At 45.9% G+C, this 14,867-nt stretch overlaps 5 non-coding genes and 1 pseudogene across 5 annotated transcripts; 4 read left to right on the top strand and 2 right to left on the bottom strand.

Moving 5' to 3' along the window:
* Positions 1–5,155: 5,155 nt before the first annotated feature.
* Positions 5,156–5,274, bottom strand: LOC138001662 (5S ribosomal RNA). Its single transcript, XR_011123323.1, has one exon. It is a non-coding gene; the product is annotated as a 5S ribosomal RNA (ribosomal RNA).
* Positions 5,275–5,572: 298 nt separating this feature from the next.
* On the top strand, positions 5,573–5,763 carry LOC138001583 (U2 spliceosomal RNA). Its single transcript, XR_011123265.1, has one exon. It is a non-coding gene; the product is annotated as a U2 spliceosomal RNA (small nuclear RNA).
* Positions 5,764–5,948: 185 nt separating this feature from the next.
* Positions 5,949–6,111, top strand: LOC138001555 (U1 spliceosomal RNA). The gene has a single exon (XR_011123240.1). It is a non-coding gene; the product is annotated as a U1 spliceosomal RNA (small nuclear RNA).
* A 1,048-nt stretch (positions 6,112–7,159) lies between these two features.
* LOC138001657 (5S ribosomal RNA) lies at positions 7,160–7,280 on the bottom strand. Its single transcript, XR_011123318.1, has one exon. It is a non-coding gene; the product is annotated as a 5S ribosomal RNA (ribosomal RNA).
* A 5,632-nt stretch (positions 7,281–12,912) lies between these two features.
* LOC138001606 (U2 spliceosomal RNA) lies at positions 12,913–13,099 on the top strand. The gene has a single exon (XR_011123284.1). It is a non-coding gene; the product is annotated as a U2 spliceosomal RNA (small nuclear RNA).
* Positions 13,100–14,688: 1,589 nt separating this feature from the next.
* LOC138001625 (U2 spliceosomal RNA) lies at positions 14,689–14,854 on the top strand (annotated as a pseudogene).
* The last annotated feature ends 13 nt before the right edge of the window (positions 14,855–14,867 follow it).

The following is a 14,867-nucleotide window of genomic DNA, read 5'->3' as shown; positions in this document are numbered from 1 at the left end:
TGGTGTCATCATGCAAATGTCCTATTAACAGTCACATGACACTGCTGTATCGCAAGGGAACAAAATGGCTGACAAGAAGGTTGTGTAATTGTAGCGCTCTGGAACCTTGATGCACGAGTAAGCAAATAAAAGAAGAAATAATATTATTGAGCATCCCCTCACCTGACATGAATGATGAAAAAATGCAAATATGAATGAGTGTTATCTGCCTTCTGTCATGGTGTAGTCATTCATATCATACAAGCCTTTACCAGTTAGGGACTGGTCAAAAAGTATAGGAGGCAGGGGGGGGGGGGGGTGCAATTGGAAATGTGGCAAATAAAAAACACATGACCCACCCCTTACTTTTGGCACAAAAAGATTTTACCCACCCCTTAATTAAGGCTGAAACTTAAATGAACCACCCCCTGATAAAATATTTTTTTGTTATATAATCACTTTTATCACACTTGTATATAAAGTTGTGGTGGTGTTGATTTACCGTTAGGTTTGTTTCTTAAAGGGGGGGCTAGGTCACGCTACTTTAGGTGATTTTATTTAATTTTGTTCTTAATGAGCTCTAAACGTCAAATTGGGAGAGCAAGAGTCTTTCATTTGCAAAATCACGGCCACATAACAACTGAGAATGATTTTCCAGCTTTGTAAATGAAATCTTGATATAGACTGATATAAATTTGAAAAAAGGTGGGCCAACATTTTTCAAATTTACCCAAATTCAATCCATTTCAGTCCTCTCCAGTTTTGTCCATCCATGTCCCTTCTTGGCTTCCCTGTGTTTTGTTAGAGTTCTTCTATAGTTTTGAACAGTTATTTTGATATTTTAGTTAATACTATGACCATTCGAGCAGTGCTGAAATTGCTTAAATTTGCATGACCTAGCCCCTTTAACTGGATACAAAAGCATGTAAAACTAAGGAGAAAATTATTTAACTCTTTCAGCTCTTGTAAGCCATGTTTAATTAGTGACCTATTATTTAAAGGTTCTCATCCTGGTGCCATGAAATTGTGTTGCGAAGTTTGCTTAATGGCACATTGCTGTCACTGTAACTCGAACTGTTTATAGAGGCAAGTTTTACAAGAGGGATATCGTCTTTATCTGAGCTATCACTCCCAACTTCCTGCAAAACACAGTCTTTGCTTGTTTCTGAGTCAGTGCTCGTTTATAATTATGAAATGTATAATATAAAGGAGTTCTTGGTGATAATCCAAGAATTATTTTAGAACTTTGTAATTGTAGTCTTGCAGAAGGAACAACACTGTAGTGGAAAGCACATTCATTTTTTACTATATAATTTTTGTATTTGTTAACAAAAAGAGAGAAAAGAGAGATTTCTTTTTTTATGATTTTAATTTCGGTTTAACAGTTGTATTTTATGAACAAAGATAAAATTGTACGTCGTTAAAGCTTCCATGCTTTAAATTTATTGTTATAGGTATTTCAACAGAATCAAGCCCTCGATCTGTAAAAAGATATTTATTTAACAATGTGCCTATTCCTGTTTAAAATAAGATGACCCACTCCCAATGAGTCGCTGACAATCGAACAACCCACCCCTTGCTAAGGGCTCAAAAACTGATGACCCACCCCCTTTCTGCTCTGGCCCACCCTCTCCCCCCCCCCCTATACTTTTTGACCAGTCCCTTCACACTGATGTTTGGGTCTTCGATGCACTTTGAATGATTGTACAAATGTCTGCTCAATCTGTGAGGAAAAGTCACGCATTTAGGGGGGGGTTTTTTTGTAGTAAAGTAGGCCTTCTGTGGTTTTTGAACAAAGGACTAAGAAAGTGTTCTATTTACTATATGCTAAACGAGTTAGTGTGCTATCCTTGCATGCACTACATGAAAGCTGAGAAGTCCATTTTGGGAGGAAAATGACCACTTCTGGTCTGTGGTAGTTTGAAAGACAAGGCCTTAATAAACAGTAGTTTGTTGTATTTGTCATCGTTATTACTCCTCCTTTTGGATCTCTGACTTACATTTAATTTATCTTGGTTTTTCTATAGTGATCCTTCTTTCAGTAGAAGTGATATTTGTGTTTTATATCTTTCTCCTGCTTATATTAGCAATGTGTAAAAGCATTGTATCCCTGGTAACATTTTGGCATGGTCAAATTATTCTGTACCAGTAAATGTTCAGCTTAGTTTGAGTGTATTTCGTGATTGTTTCTTTAAAAAAAAAAAGCTGTGGTTCTCAATGCGTGACAAAAGAGGTCTTGATACATGAAATAAAGAGGTTAGAGTAAAGAGGGCTAGTTGTAACTGATATTAAGCGCTTATGTTGCTGACTTCTTTATTGAAAGGTGTTAATACTGTTAACATTTGGGAAAATTTCATTTAGTACAGAGATATAGATTGCCTTATTACTTATTACCAAAAGGGTTTTTTCCATAGCATAGGTATCTCGGGCATTTGCTAATTTTTTTTTCTTATATATATTTTCTACAATGTGCTATTTCACCAAAAAGGGTGGCACTCTCAGAAGTTCATCTTCATAATGTGGAACTGTCAAATCCTTCTCCATTAGGTCAATCTAGAAATTAAGGAAAGGGAAAAATGTAAATATGAAATGAGCAATTGAAGAAATATTGGGACTTGAGAAGACAAATTTAGGGGGTATGCCCATATGGCTAGTTGTTTTATGTTGATATATATGTATACACACCTATTCACTTTGCGGGTACACTATACAAAAACAGTGTCAAATTTTGTATAAGCATTGCATAAATTATTAAGAGTTAAAGGAAAGGTATGAAATGCAGCTTGGAATGCAGTTTTACCCATGTATCAGTCAGCATACTAATATTACAGCATTTGCAAAGGATGCATTTCGTGGGAAATCAGGATAAGGCTTCTTCCATAATCATTGGACGCATCATGATGATATCGAAATGAGTAAAATGTCCTTTGAATAGTAATTGCTTCATTTAATTTGTGTTTATTGGGCTTTTGTGGAGTATTGAAATGATCGGAGGTGTAAGCTATATTTGAAAAGCTACGTAGGATATGAAACCCTCCAAGATTTAGACTTTGAGCGTCGCTCAGCGTTACCGGCTTACAATTTAAATTAATATGAACAAGTGTTTTCCAAGACAAGTGTGATTCACGGGTGTAGTTTAAAGATATGGCACTCGTTGTTGTCGATTTAAACGTTCTAAATTATGCAACTTTCGCACTTTCTGTTGGTATTCAGCATGAACGAGGTAGGTGTGAAATTTCAGACAAGGAAGTGAAATTGACTAAGAAGGTAACATCTGCAAATAACCGAGTTTACCGAATTGTCTTTGGATATAGGAATCTTTCCCCAAGCTTCATTGTGAAATCTGGTAGAAATGTTATTGCTAACACGGTAAGTATGCCTTTCAATGTAACATTCGTACCTTTGTCTTGTAATGCTTTTCATTTGTATATTTTAGGTACAGCCTTAGTCGTAAGGAATAGTTGACTTCTTCCAAGCATGTCATGTACTGAATGTGGCTTGGTCACGCGAGAAACCTCGCTGTTGTTATTATCTGGCCGCGAGTAAAGAAGTGAAGAAATAAATGTTCTTGGATTTAAATTATAATGTCACTTTGTGTGGGTACATTAACGAACGTATCCCGGGCGGCGTCAGATAATTTTGCCTTATGCAGTGACGTTTCTTTGTGAATCCCGGGCAAAAAATTGAGCGAGGAGAATAGGCATGACTTTAAGAAATGATTGAGTGTGCGCAGCGACTTGGATGCAAACCAACGGACAGGAGTTTACACTGGTGCAACAGGAAAGTATAATGACTAGCAAGCCTTAGAAAGTGATCAATTCTCCTTTTACATCCTTCGCAAAGTGCCTGGGAGATCATTAACTCCAAGATGGCATCAATTGGGCGCTTCTCGCTCGAAGAAATGAGGGAGAACATAAAGAAAGACCACTTCACGAAAGCAGTCGCGAGTGGTGCGTAACGTTTCGGCCCAGCTTTGCGAAGGTGTAGAGCCTCGAGGTAGGGAAAAGATCCACCTAAGGGACTTCAAGGATGAAAACTTCGTGTCTCTTATAAAAATTATTCGAACTTTTTTCCCTCTTCGAGACTTTACTAAAAAGTATTTATGTTCGAGAGCGGGGAATTTACGCGCGCTTTTCCATTCTATTACCCATAATGCAATGCGATGGTTTGTTGGTGTGATTTCAGTCAGTCAGGCAAGCATGGAAAGATGCCCTGTCCTGTCGTTTACTGACGGGACGGGACTGAACGGAACGGAGTAACCAAGGACAAGGTGAGTTTGCCGTGAATTGAAATCTCGTTGAATGTTTGAGTTATTTGGTGGGTGCAGTGCGGAGCGGAACCTCACTTCATTTCTTGCATTCTTCGTTGCTGCAGAGAAATCATCGAGGATAGATCGATCGACGAGTGAAACAAGAAAGTACCGGAGGGCAGATGGAGCACTTATCCTCTTGCATCGTTTGCAAAACGTAAGTAGATGTATGTTTGCAATGTTCGATCGCCTATCTGTAAGCGTGATAGATTTCTTATGCCTCCCTTGTACTATGTTGCCTTCTGGCGATCCGGCGTGCATTGAGTAACATGAGAAGTGGCCAGGGCAGTTGGCGTTACATTTCTGTGGCCAACACGCACGTTGTCGTTTCTCTGTGTTATGAATTAATTGAATTGTTATCGCGAAAGTAAATGTATTATACTCAGGAAGGATAGTGACTTATTTTCTGAATAATGTTGTTCACCCTTTGAACAAATGGGGCCTGAATACTGTCCGTGTTGAGCAGAGAACAGTGAAAATGTCAACTCCACCAAGTCACGTTTTCGCTAGATCAATTTTATAATTTTCTAGCCGTCGTTGTATGCACATGTTCCCCACTAACTAGTTTGTCTTTTCATCCAATGCATAACAGTGCGTCAATTTCACACTTGCCGTGTCCTGTTCTTTGCTCAGACAAAAAGATAGCTTTGATGTCATAAACGTTGGTTTGATAAGATCTCGCGCGCACGCGCTCCCTCGGGAATATAAGTTCGCCTTTCCCGTGTGAACTATTTTGTTTTTGTTGCATTTCTCATTTTTGACATTTGCTTGACATGTTGTGTTTTAAAAAAAGCTGTATTGGAACTTTCTTTGGTGGGGGGAACTGAGATTCTTTGAGATGATGAAGTGGATAGAACGAAAAAGGGAAGCCTACAACACGGGGTATTCCCAGGCGGTCTCCCATCCAAGTACTAACCCCGCCCGACAGGGCTTAACTTCGGTGATCGGACGAGAACCGGTGTTTTCCCTGTGGTATGGTCGTAGACAAGTCATTTGCCGTGAAAATTTACTCTTTTATAAGAGGAAAGTGAAAAAGAGGTCGGAGGAAACACCATGTGGATTTGTCCTCTTGCCGTCAACGCAAATGCCATGCAGTCCTGGTGGCTGTGGCTGCCTGCCGTCCGTCCGTCCATCCACTGTACAAGTAGACAATCGTTGTGTGCGCCGGCCTCGTTTTCAGGTTGGCTTTGTAGATTCCCTACTTGGGACGGATGACAATCAGACCACCATATCTCGCGACCAGGAGACTAGCAGCACTCCGTCTGCTGCGAGCATGTTATGGCATCCGCTTCTCGGCCTTTTGGCTAAGATCAAGTGTAGTATCTGTTCTTATCAGCTTAATATCTGATACGCTGCTCATCGAGCAGCTCATATATTAAACTGATTTTGGAACTGGGCCGTGGAAAAGAGGCTTGCCTCGTCCCGGCCACGGGTTTGCTCGGTATAGCACTACCTCCGAGTGTGGCCCACTTCCCTCCGGGGAAGAAATAAAACAATTGAAAGTGAAACAACAGACTGACCAGCTTCCACCTTCTCTTGTCTTCCCTAGGAAGGAGGGAGTCACCGGCCTGCCTTACCGGTTCTGGGACGACAAGAAGCCACCACAAGCTATGTGCAGAGCAGTTGCGTTTTGCGGTCCATGGGAAGGCTGAAAAAGTTCATACTTACCTGACGCGGAGGCACTGTGATCAGGGAGGCAGTCCTCTCAAGGTGAGGCTCTTTCATTGCACTTCGATTGGGTTGACCCTTGCGATTACCCCAAATGTGGGTAACTCGAGCGTATAATTTCTGGTAGTGGGGACCTGCGTTCGCGCTAGTCCCCGCACCCACCTCGTCGGGAAAGGAATGGCACTAATGCGATGGTTTGTTGGTGTGATTTCAGTCAGTCAGGCAAGCATGGAAAGATGCCCTGTCCTGTCGTTTACTGACGGGACGGGACTGAACGGAACGGAGTAACCAAGGACAAGGTGAGTTTGCCGTGAATTGAAATCTCGTTGAATGTTTGAGTTATTTGGTGGGTGCAGTGCGGAGCGGAACCTCACTTCATTTCTTGCATTCTTCGTTGCTGCAGAGAAATCATCGAGGATAGATCGATCGACGAGTGAAACAAGAAAGTACCGGAGGGCAGATGGAGCACTTATCCTCTTGCATCGTTTGCAAAACGTAAGTAGATGTATGTTTGCAATGTTCGATCGCCTATCTGTAAGCGTGATAGATTTCTTATGCCTCCCTTGTACTATGTGCCTTCTGGCGATCCGGCGTGCATTGAGTAACATGAGAAGTGGCCAGGGCAGTTGGCGTTACATTTCTGTGGCCAACACGCACGTTGTCGTTTCTCTGTGTTATGAATTAATTGAATTGTTATCGCGAAAGTAAATGTATTATACTCAGGAAGGATAGTGACTTATTTTCTGAATAATGTTGTTCACCCTTTGAACAATGGGGCCTGAATACTGTCCGTGTTGAGCAGAGAACAGTGAAAATGTCAACTCCACCAAGTCACGTTTTCGCTAGATCAATTTTATAATTTTCTAGCCGTCGTTGTATGCACATGTTCCCCACTAACTAGTTTGTCTTTTCATCCAATGCATAACAGTGCGTCAATTCACACACTTGCCGTGTCCTGTTCTTTGCTCAGACAAAAGATAGCTTTGATGTCATAAACGTTGGTTTGATAAGATCTCGCGCGCACGCGCTCCCTCGGGAATATAAGTTCGCCTTTCCCGTGTGAACTATTTTGTTTTTGTTGCATTTCTCATTTTTGACATTTGCTTGACATGTTGTGTTTTTAAAAAAAGCTGTATTGGAACTTTCTTTGGTGGGGGGAACTGAGATTCTTTGAGATGATGAAGTGGATAGAACGAAAAAGGGAAGCCACAACACGGGGTATTCCCAGGCGGTCTCCCATCCAACAGTACTAACCCCGCCCGACAGGGCTTAACTTCGGTGATCGGACGAGAACCGGTGTTTTCCCTGTGGTATGGTCGTAGACAAGTCATTTGCCGTGAAAATTTACTCTTTTATAAGAGGAAAGTGAAAAAGAGGTCGGAGGAAACACCATGTGGATTTTGTCCTCTTGCCGTCAACGCAAATGCCATGCAGTCCTGGTGGCTGTGGCTGCCTGCCGTCCGTCCGTCCATCCACTGTACAAGTAGACAATCGTTGTGTGCGCCGGCCTCGTTTTCAGGTTGGCTTTGTAGATTCCCTACTTGGGACGGATGACAATCAGACCACCATATCTCGCGACCAGGAGACTAGCAGCACTCCGTCTGCTGCGAGCATGTTATGGCATCGCTGTGCTCGGCCTTTTGGCTAAGTGTACCAATTGGCCTTAGTGGGAGCTACACTTCGTGGACCTCTTCGTCTGCGCCCGCCAACACTTATGGAAGAAGACACAACCGCCGCTGTTCTTGCTGTCCCTGAAGATGCTAGCACTGCTGAGGTTATCCCCCCCACAATTGTGAGTATGGATGCTGCTGACGCGGATATGAATGCTGATGCTGATGCTGATGCTGGCGCTGATGCCAATGCCACTGATGAAGTTCCTGAAGTTCCTGATGGTGAAGAAGCCTTCACGCCCGAGCTCTTCTCGCCATTGGAGTCTGAAGTTGTTGTCCCACAAGCGCTGGCAACATGGCTAAAAGTGGTGTACGTTTCTGTGCTTCTCCTCGTGAGATTTGGTCCCACTCGCCAGACAATCGTGGAGTGGCTCTTAAGAAGGGATTCTCCGTGTTTTTTAAGTTGGACTCTCCTTCCAACAGCCAAAAGATCTTGTGCAGTTTTTTGATGAAGCTGGCGTTGATATCGACTCCATTGTGTCCATCCAGTATTGCGCTTCTAACAAAAATTGGGTCGTCACCTTTAGATCAGTTGCGGCAAAAGAAGCTGCGCTCCGTATCCCCCACCTCGATATCGAGGGGTCACGTGTTCTTATCGGTGATAGGCAGAATGCTGTAACCTTGGTGAAGCTTTACGAAGCTCCGGTGGAGCTCCCGGACTCTGTTTTGATTGGCCGTTTATCCACCTATGGCACTGTTCTTTCTTTTCGTAGGGATCGTTCCGGCGATAGCCTGTTCAATGGGAACCGCACTGCCCGGATGCGTCTCAGTAAACCCATCCCTTCCTCTGTTCGAGTAGTGGGGCGAATTTGTTCGGATCTGGTACCCTGGGCAGCCACAGACCTGCAGGCGCTGCGGGGCCCTTGGGCACTTCGCCGCCGTCTGTCGGTCTGTGCGCTGCGCCACTGCGAAGAACCTGGCCACTCGTCAAGATCCTGTCCGTGTGACCCTATGTGCTCCATTTGTATGAAGCCTGATCATTTAGCAGCTGCGTGCCCGTTCCTTATCCACAGTGCTGATGTAGACCCGTCATCTTCTGGTCCTCGTGCGCGTCCTCGTGAGTCTTCCGAGCCCTCTTCCTATGCTGCTGTTGCCTCTCGTCCGCCTGCTCCAGCTCCGGTTCCTGCTGCTCAGCCTCCTCCAGTCAGTAAACCTCCCCAGGTGCAGAGACGCCCCCTAGCTCCGAGCCCCTGTCCCCCCCCGATGCGGCTCATAAGGAATCTAGTGATGCAAGTGATGAATCTAGTAGTGAGGAGTCTGGTTCTGAGTCTGTTTCTGGGTCCTCTCCTCAACAAGGAAAAGGCTGGGATGATCAAGTTGAACGTGAATCTAAAGGATCTGGTAGGACAAGTAGTCATGTTGGCCGCCGTGATCGGGAGCGAGAGCGCGGAGCGGGAGCGGGAGCGGGAGCGGGAGCGGGAGCGGGAGCGGGAACGGGAACGGGAACGGGAACGGGACCGTGACCGTGACCGTGACCGTGACCGTGACCGTGACCGTGAACGTGAACGTGAACGTGAACGTGATCGTGACCGTGATCGTGAGTACCGTCGCGGGGGCGTGGCCGTTCCCGCAGCCACGACCGTCATCGATCTAGAACTCGATTGCGCGGGGATCATACTTACAGCGAGTCTGAAGGGTGGACCACGGTTGGTAAACGCCACCATTAGTACCAATGCTAAAGCTCCTTTCTCTGAACGTCCGTGGGCTTGTATCACCCACTAAGAGTGACCTGATCCTAAACGAATTATCTCGCCTAAGTTGCGATTTGATCTTATTACAGGAGACTCATGTTTCAAACAAACGTCAAGCTGATGCTTTTTCTCGTAAATGGCCCGGTAAATGTTTTTGGTCCTTCGGGACGGGCAGGTCGGCTGGTGTAGCCCTGCTCACCCCTCCGAATTTTCCAGGAACCATCTCTCGCTTTATTTTTGATTCAGATGGTAGAGTCTTAAGTGCATTGGTACTTTTTGGGGCAGCAGCGGATTAATGTCATTAATATTTACGCTCCAAACACCGTTACCCGACGCAAGCACTTTTTTCAAAATCTGCATTCCTTTTTTCTATCCCCTATTCGGATAGTGGCCGGTGATTTTAATTGTATCGATAATCCTCTCGACCGTCTTGTCCTAGTTGATGATTCTCTTCCTGATAAGTCAGTCCTTAAATCCTTCATTTCAGACTGTTCTCTTGTTGATATTTGGCGCAGACGGAAACCCTCGTGGGTTTCCTTCACTTGGGCCAATACCGGCTATTCTCAAGCTTCGCGCCTCGATCGCTTTTTGATTTCTCGTTCCCTTGTTCCGCACGTTCGAACCTCCGATGTAATGCCGTGTGTTTTTTCGGACCACGATTTTGTTCGTCTATTTTTGTCTCTCGACAATTTTTCTTGTCCCCGTAGCGGTGTTTGGCGGTTTAATACAAGTTTCTTGTCCGATGAGTCTTTTAAGAGCAAAAATGTCTGCGTTTATTGCTTCCTTTAAGGAGCGTGTCTCCGACTTCGATTTCCCTTGGTGCTTGGTGGGAGGCTTTAAAACTTGGCATTCGTAGGTTTTGTATCGAGTTTTGCGTTAATAACAAAGGCAGATTAATAGTGAACGCAGTTCTTTGACCAAGCGCTTGATCCACGCAAAGAACTCTCTGGCCTCTGGTGGCTCCCAGGCCGCTTCTGAGGTCAGGGATCTTGAAAGCGCCCTCTCTTCCTGGTTTCCCAGGAAGCGGAGAGGCGCAAAAATTCGTTCACGTGCCAAGTGGGGTTGAAGAAGGAGAACGGCCGACTAGATTTTTTTTCCGCCTCGAGAAAAAACGTGCTGAAAAGAATTCCATGGACTGCCTTCTGGATGCCAATGGCGTCGAGAAGACGTCCCAACACGATTTGGAATTAGTCCTTGTAGATTTCTATAAGTCATTGTTTGCCAAGGATACCTTGGATCTTTCTGTTCAAATGGATTTAATTAATGACCTAGACCTTTCTCTGTCGAATGCTGAACGAGAGAGCTGTGAGGGGAGTTGACAAAAGACGAGCTTTTTTTCAGCTGTTAGCGGTCTTCAAACCGGCAAGTCCCCAGGGTCTGATGGTCTCCCAACCGATTTTATGTTGCTTTCTGGGGGGATCTTGGTGATGCCCTTGCTCGTGTTTTGAATGAGGGCTTTCATCGGGTTCCCTCATTGACTCTCAGCGAGAGGGCCTCTTGCGTCTGATACACAAGAAAGACGATAAGCGCATGCCGAAAAACTGGCGCCCCATCTCTTTGCTAAATACCGATTATAAAATCGCTTCTAAGGCTATTACCGAGCGTCTCAAGCCTGTAATGTGTTCTATTGTTCATCGCGATCAGTCGTGCTCTGTAGTTGGGAGATCTATCTTCTCTAATCTCCTTCTGATTCGTGACACCCTCGACATGATTAGTAAAACTAACGAATCTGGAAATACTTGTGACCTTAGACCAAGAAAAGGCCTTTTGACCGTTGTCGACCACGCCTTTCTCATGCGCGTTTTGTCTAAGTTCGGTTTTGGTCCCTTTTTTGTCAATGGGTGAGTCTCTTTTATAACAATGTCTTTTCGCGCATTATTTGTAACGGGTCTCTTTCCGCCCCTGTTTTTTTGGGGAAGGGGTGTTAGGCAGGGTTGTCCCCCTCTCCCCCCTTTTATACGTGCTGGTTTCTGAAATCCTGTCTACCCAAAATTCGAAAAATGTCCGGACATTGTTGGCTTTCTCCTCCCTGGTGCGGCTGGCTTACAATTTAAGATTTCTCAGTACGCTGACGATGCAACTTGCTTTTTGAAATCGGAAAGTTCCCTATGTCACCTTTTGCGAGTGGTTCGCAGGTTTGAAATAGCTTCGGGAGCAAAACTTAACACGACTAAGACCGAGGTGGAGGGTGAACGGTGCCTCCCCCCTTTGGTTTAAAGTGGGTCTCTAAAATTAGGATATTGGGTGTTTTCTTTTCTAACGGTCTGGTTTCTGTCGAGTCAGACAACTGGAAAACCTAAGCTAGATAAGCTCGAAAATGTTATCAATTTGTGGAGACAAAGGGAACTTTCTTTTGTTGGCCGCACAATGATTATTAATGCCTCGGGGCGAGTAGGTTTTGGCACGTTGCCAAAATCCTCGCACCTCCGCGATGGGTGTGTGACCGCTACAAACGTCTTGTTTGGCCTTTCATTGGAAAGGCAAAATGGAGAACGTGAGTCGACAGCGCTGCTGTGCTCCTTTGTCTTCTGGCGGCCTTGGTGTCGTCGACTTTCAGACCAAGTGTGCCAGCCTGCGTCTGTCCTGTTTTTTAAGTCTTCGAGATGACTTCGGTTCTGATAAATGGCATTTTTTGGCCCGCTTCTTTCTTGGGAATTGTCTTTTTAAGTTTGATCCTTGCTTCTCTTTCGCGAGCAATTCCGTCCCTTCTTCTTCGGATCCCTCCCTGTGTTACCGTCAGTGTCTTGCTTTGTTTCACTCTCTGTTTGAGCGTCATGGGTCTGTGCCTGATGATTTATCTTGTAAGAACATTTATTCCTTGTTGTCTGTATTTCCGTCCCCTGCTCCAACATGCGCTAGTTTTTGGGGAGCCGTTGTTGGCCGCCCCATAATCCGGTGGGTGTCCGTGTGGCGAAAGTCTCGTCTTAAGTTTATCGAGAATTATAAAGTGATGTTTTCTGGCTCCTCTTACATAATGCAGTTCGGGTGCGATATAACCTCAAGTTTGGGGTTATATTGCCTCCGACCGTTGTGCTGTTTGTTCTCGTATTGAATCCCCTTGTCATTGTTTTGTTGCATGTCGTAGGGTCGTTCATGTCTGGAATTCTTTACGCCCTTTCTCTCTCGTCTCCTTGGTTCTCCCCTTGTGCTGTCCTTTTCTTCTGTTTTGTTTCCCTTGTCCCCTATTTCGTCGTCCCCGGGGTACCGTCTGTCTAGTTATCTCATTGCGACTATCGTTTACTTCGTTTGGCTGGCGCGAACCTTGCGACTTTTCGAAACAGCTCTCTTGGCTCACGTTCTATTATTAACATGATTATTAAAGATATTAAGTTGCGTATCTTAGGCGAACCTGTCTCTAGAGTTAAAGATTTTTGGTCGACGGTAGTGTAATCTGTTCTGTTGATTGTAACGGTCGTCCTATTTTTCACTTTTAGTTCTTTTTGTTCATTAGATAGTTCAGGTAGGCAATTGCACCTTGCACCTTGCTTTGAGATGGACTCTGTTTACCTTTTTGCACCGACGCACTGTAATTATTAGCTGCTCCAGTACCTTCTTGTAATCAGGTCTTTTTACCTGGGCCCTTAGGCCCTTGTAAATAAAATTTTATCAAAAGAAAAAAAAAAAAAATCTGTTCTTATCAGCTTAATATCTGATACGCTGCTCATCGAGCAGCTCATATATTAAACTGATTTTTTGGAACTGGGCCGTGGAAAAGAGGCTTGCCTCGTCCCGGCCACGGGTTGCCTCGGTATAGCACTACCTCCGAGTGTGGCCCACTTCCTCCGGGGAAGAAAATAAACAATGAAAGTGAAACACAACAGACTGACCAGCTTCCACCTTCTCTTGTCTTCCCTAGGAAGGAGGGAGTCATCCGGCCTGCCTTACCGGTTCTGGGACGACAAGAAGCCACCACAAGCTATGTGCAGAGCAGTTGCGTTTTGCGGTCCATGGGAAGGCTGAAAAAAGTTCATACTTACCTGACGCTCTTCATTGGGTTGTTGACGCCAGCTAGTATCACTGCCATTGTGAGCTCGTGAGGGCTCGGCAGCCGGTTTGTGAGTGCTCATAGTGTTTTCACTTGTGTGCTTGCATTCTATTCCTTCACTTGCGGTGCTATCTTTAATAGCTCTTCGGGGCTAGATAGCTTCTCTAACGCTTGTGGTGCTTCTGGGTCCGCTTCAAAGTTGAGTTTCGGCTCTCCTGCGATTGGCCCAGGATGCCTACCTCCAGTACGATCCAGTGCCCGAAAAGCCTGATGGCTTTTTTTCCGGCTGAAGTTTTCCGTTCCGTGGGCTCGTCCCAAGTCCTCCCCCGCCTCTTGGAGAGCGTGGAGAGAGATCAGTTGTCCTCCGTCCAGTTCCTCCGAAATGGAGCAGTTCGTCTCTCCTTCAAGGAGATCCAGTCTTGTCAGTCCACCATAGAACGTGGAATACGTTTTGGCGACTACCAGCTTCGTCTTACCAGTGCCGACACCTCGTCCCGTCTGGTGTATCTCCGGGATTGTCCGTTTGAGGTCCCAGACGATGCCGTCCGTGCGTTCTTCTCCTCCTTTGGGCAGGGTTCATTCTGTCCAGAGGAGTGAGCACCATGGTTTTCCCCGGCCTGAGCGATGGCAACCGCCTTGTCAAGATGTCTATGTCTAAAGGACGTTCCCGGTGATGTACGTGTAGCTGGCTTCGATTGCCGTGTTTGGTATCGTGGTCAGCCCCCCCTACTGTGCCATCTGTAGGAAGATCGGTTCAACGAAGTCGTGCTTGCCCGCTCAGTGGACGATGTCGGCGCTGTGGCCAGTCTGGTCACATGGCCCGTGAATGTAGGAACGCCTGGGGGCAGCCTGCACCTCAACGGCCTCCGGAGTTCTTCCGGCGTCTTCTCGTAAAGAGGAGCAGGCTGGGGTTCCGGCCCCTGATTGCCAGTCCCCCTGGCACAGAGGCTGTGGAGGATCCGGACGTAAGCCGGATGCTGTCGTAGACGATGCTATGGAGGAGGTTCGGCCTCCTCTCCTGCCGAGTCCGGTGGGCGCAGGTGCAAACCTGTTGCCCTCCGACGATGACGCATCTAGGGTCGTAATCCTCCCTTTGGAGTTTACTCCAGGTGAGGATTCGGAGTCGGATGTTCTCGTTAAAGAGTCTTCTGGCTCCCCCCGGCAGCGCAAGCCTAAGCGGAGGCGGAAGCGTAACCTCCCAAAGATCGGTACTCCTTCCTTCAGCTGGCGCATCCTCGGATGACAGATCAGCCGTTTGGATATGGATACCGACCGTCGCGAACACCGTACCGCCAAGTTCTCCATGAGTACCTATGAGGAAGTCTGGTGCGATGTTGCCACTTGGGAGATCATTCGTGGGAATGCTCATTCCAACAGTCTCGATGAACCGCTTGCCTGGTTTGTCGAGGAGTTCCGCTCCTCCGGCCGCTGCTCATCGAGCAGCTCATATATTAAACTGATTTTTGGAACTGGGCCGTGGAAAAGAGGCTTGCCTCGTCCCGGCCACGGGTTGCCTCGGTATAGCACTACCTCCGAGTGTGGCCCACTTCCCTCCGGGGAAGAAA

This window comes from Montipora foliosa, chromosome 4, assembly GCF_036669935.1.
Source record: "Montipora foliosa isolate CH-2021 chromosome 4, ASM3666993v2, whole genome shotgun sequence".
Lineage (NCBI taxonomy): Eukaryota > Metazoa > Cnidaria > Anthozoa > Scleractinia > Acroporidae > Montipora > Montipora foliosa.
This window is presented reverse-complemented; position numbering and strand designations above follow the sequence as displayed.